Source organism: Myotis myotis, unplaced genomic scaffold (assembly GCF_014108235.1).
Source record: "Myotis myotis isolate mMyoMyo1 unplaced genomic scaffold, mMyoMyo1.p scaffold_m19_p_2, whole genome shotgun sequence".
NCBI classification, from domain to species: Eukaryota; Metazoa; Chordata; class Mammalia; order Chiroptera; family Vespertilionidae; genus Myotis; species Myotis myotis.
In genome coordinates this window covers 40,306,757-40,310,852 of record NW_023416324.1, presented here as the reverse complement: position 1 = coordinate 40,310,852, position 4,096 = coordinate 40,306,757, and positions in this window count along the sequence as shown.

The window sequence follows — 4,096 nt, the reverse complement described above, 5'->3', positions numbered from 1 at the left end:
GAATGGAGCAATGCAGCGACAAGCCAAGGAACACTGAGGATTGCCAGTAGCTGGGAGAGAGGCATAGAACCAATTCTCCCTCAGAGCTTCAAAAGGAACCAACTCCATCAACACCTTGGTGTCCGACTTTTGGCCTCCACCACTGTGAAGAAATACTTTTCTGTTATTTCATAACACCCAGTTCTTAGCTATTTGTTATGGAAACTAATATGCCCCCCAACCTCCACTCCACCCTCCAATTAGACCATTAGTGCCACAAGGGCAGAAATAAATTCTCTTTTGCTCACTATTTTATATCTAGTGTCTAGAAGTGCCAGGATCAAAGCAGGAGTTTGGCAAATATTTGTTGCATTAATTAAAGCATGACTAGCGAAATTTCAGGTGCTTGAGCCAGAAAAGCCTCTTGAGTGGGAGCAAGGAATCCTGGGTGCTCTGTTCTCTTGCTCTCACCGGGACAGTTCCCTGGGACTAGCTTCACCTCATTCTGCAAAGCCCATGTGTTTCCGGAGGCTCTGTCCAGTGGGAAGAAAGCCTGGGGGGAGGGGGAGGGGAAGGGAAGGCATGTGGGTGTCCATCTCTCAGTTTAGAAAATGGGCAGGGGCTTCCTCCCAGGAAACTCTGCAGGCTGGCCCCAGGCTTATCCACCAACACAGGTACCTGAAGCAGGAGTGGTGGGTGTCCTGCCCAAAGGGAAACAACTCCCTGGAATTCCAGCCCCCAGTCCAGTTGGGCCCAGTCTCTGCACCCTGTTTTCTTCTCCTCCTCTTTTACTTCCGGTCTTTCTGCCACTTCTTTCTGTTCTCCAGTAGCCAAACCAAGGTGCCTTTTTATTTTATTTTTTAAATATATATATTTATTGATTTCAGAGAGGAAGGGAGAGGAGAGAGAGAGAGATAGAAACATCAATGATGAGAAAGAATCATTGATTGGCTGCCTCCTGCATGCCCCCTACTGAGGATCGAGCCAGCAACCCAAGCATGTGCCCTGGGCTGGAATCGAACCTGGGACCTTTCAGTCCTCAGGCCGATGCTCTATCCACTGAGCCAAACCAGCTTGGGCCCAAGGTGCCTTTTACCATCCTGATCATTGAATTCCCTGCTCAAGAAAAAGGGGGCAGGGCTGGCCCAGGCATGCTCATGTGGTGGGCCGGCTGATGCTAGGCAGACACTGCAGCCCAAAGGCTAGGGGACTCAAGAGCTTGGGTTCTATTATGTCCCACCCTCCTCACAGCACTGGTGGCCTGGGCAGAGCCCCACCCTGCTCCAAGCAGATCACTAAGACCCTCCTCATCCATTTACCCAGTGTCTACTCAGGATTTCCTCAGCCTGAGCCCTTCCTGATTGTCAACAACACTTAGGAAGGGGGTTCAAAATCCCGCAGGAAATCAGATCCATATATCCTTTCCAAGATGCAAAAGTGGGTTGAAATCCTTGGCTATCGTAGGTATGTGACAAGTTACTTAACCTCTTTAAGCATTTACAAATTATTGTAATAATACCCGACTGGAAAAGAGAACAAAACTAGGTGTTAAGGCATCTAGGGTAATGTCTGTTACCTAATAGGTGCTCAACACGTCACTTTACCTCCCTTTTTTTTTTCACTTTTATTGAATTTATTGGGGTGACACTGGTTAACAAAATTATACAGGTTTTAGGTGCACAATTCTACAACACATCATCTGTACACTGTATTGTGTGCTCACCACTCCAAGTCAAGTCTCTGTCCATCACTATTGATCTCCCCACACCCTCCTCCACCTCCCACCCTCTTAGCAACCACCACCCTTTTTACTCTCTCTTTCAAAAGAGATAATAGATCTTTGTATCCATTCATTCAGTTCACTCACTGATATAGTAAAGTCTGCAGCATGACAGCTTAATTAATGGCAGTTGCTATTTTTCATGCCTTGAGCAATCATAGCATCTGTGATCACTTGTGATTAGAAAATCAAAGTGCTGCAAGGGAGCTTCAAGAGCACATAGTCAGGCCCTCATCTTTCAGATGAGGAAAGGAAGCTCAGAGAAGGCAAGGGATTTTCCTGAGGTCACACAGCTAGCAAACTCAGAATTAGGACTCAATAACCAGGTGACTCATCAAACCTCAGGCAGTGGTGTGGTGATAACAGCCATTCAACCAACATCCTCTGGTACCTACAGCACCCAGGCTAGCTGGCCACTCTGAAGGCACTAAAGAAGCCTCAGGGGGCCACCAAAAATACAGACAGATGGAAGAAATTATAAGGCGGGCATTTAGGAAGCAGTTCCTCTCCAAATCAAATGCATTCTTGCTGCTGCACTCTCACACTCATATCCTAAAAATTGTTATTTAACGTGCTCTCCACATCCGAACTTGACTCACTCTTTGAAGTGGAAATCTGGGCGGTTTGGGTGGTGGTTTCTAGTCAGCCAGCACCAGGACAGTGCTTGTTGACAGAACCCCAGGCAGCCTGAACCTCGGGCCAGAGGCTCAGTCTCCAAGGCTGCCAGGAAGGCTGCGGAGGCTCCGGAGCTGGGGCCGCAGCCTGGGGAACCTTGACCTTGCCGGAGGCTGGATCTGTTTCTGATACGGTGTGGCAAATTTCTAAATCTTAGCTGAGGGATGGCATTTGCTCCTTGCAGAAAAAGAGCAAGGGGCCCAGGAGGTTCCAATTGCTTCCAAAGTAGAACCAGCTGTTAGAATCCCGCTGCGCTGATTAGGGAAGTTCACTTCCAGGTTGCGGTTCCCAGTTGCTTTGCTGGAGCCCTGGGTTGTCCCTCGCCCCCACCCAGTGCTGTCAGAGAAGCCCCTGAAATTCAAAATTGCTTCAGCCATTGATTCAGAGCTGAAAACCAGGCAGAGGCAGGAAGAGGGTCTAGAAACAATAGCTTCCATCTCCTGAGGACCTACTTACTATGTGCCTGCCACAGGGGTAGGTGCTTTGCAAATACTTTCAATTCTTACCATGTATTCCCAACAAATGAGGAAAAAGAGATTAAGGGAATAATAATTATTACTAACACCATTTTTCAACTTAACAGTTACTGAGTGCTTACCATACACCATACGTTCCTGAAGCACTTTACATGTCATCTGCCAATTTATCATCACATCAACCCTATGACCCAGGTGTTACTATGGTCTCTGTACTACAGATAAGGAAACTGAGGCAGGGACGTTAAGCAACTCCTCCTGTCCCTCAGCTTGAGATGCCCAGCACAGAGCTCTTAGTGACTAAGGTGGGATACAAATCTAGGTCTTTCTGACTATAATTCATTAATAGTAACAGCTACCATTTAAGGGCTTATCATGTGCCACATGCTGTGTTAAGCTATGTGTTCTTAAGCACATGTTACCTCATTTAATTCTCATGACAATCCTATGCTGTATGTCATTTTCCTCCCTTTACAAAGGAAGAAACTGAGGCTCAGTAACTAAGAGAAGGAGAATTCAAAGGCAGGCTCACTTGCCCCAGAGGGCTAGTTTTTAACCAGTGACCCCTACCTCCGCACGTGTCCTCAGGGCTCATATCCCCCGGGGTTGAGTTCGCAATCCGTATAACTTAATCACTTTATGGAAAACGGGGAGCTAGCCTCAGACTCAGCTCCAGGTCTCACGGTGACTGTTCTGTCATTCTTTCCAAAATCAACCTTCAAAAGCCACTGTAAAAATGCATTTGCAATTTGAAACTTGCCATGAACACTATAAACACACCATTAGTTTAAACTAGTGTTGATTTTGTAGACTATTAAGGACAAAATGAGTTTGATATTTACTAAGTTAGAGGAACATGAAGTTTATGGTTTTTAAATTGCTTTGAGGAGGCTTACCAGAATTTTCCCTTCTATAAAGTCAGAATGAATAGTATCTTTGACAATGTATGTGTGCGTCCTCACGTAGAGGTCCCCTTGGCCTCACAGATGTCCTTTAAAGCAAGACGACATTGACACATCTGAAAGGGAACGGAATGACTGACTGCCTTTCTCACCCATCAATAAAGATAGTAAACACCTACTGAAGTGTCTGTGTCCACGGGACACTTTCCAGGAGCTTCCAGCATGGTTAGACTCATTGGTTAAATTTGCGTGAATATGTGAGATGGGCAATCATGCGTTCATGC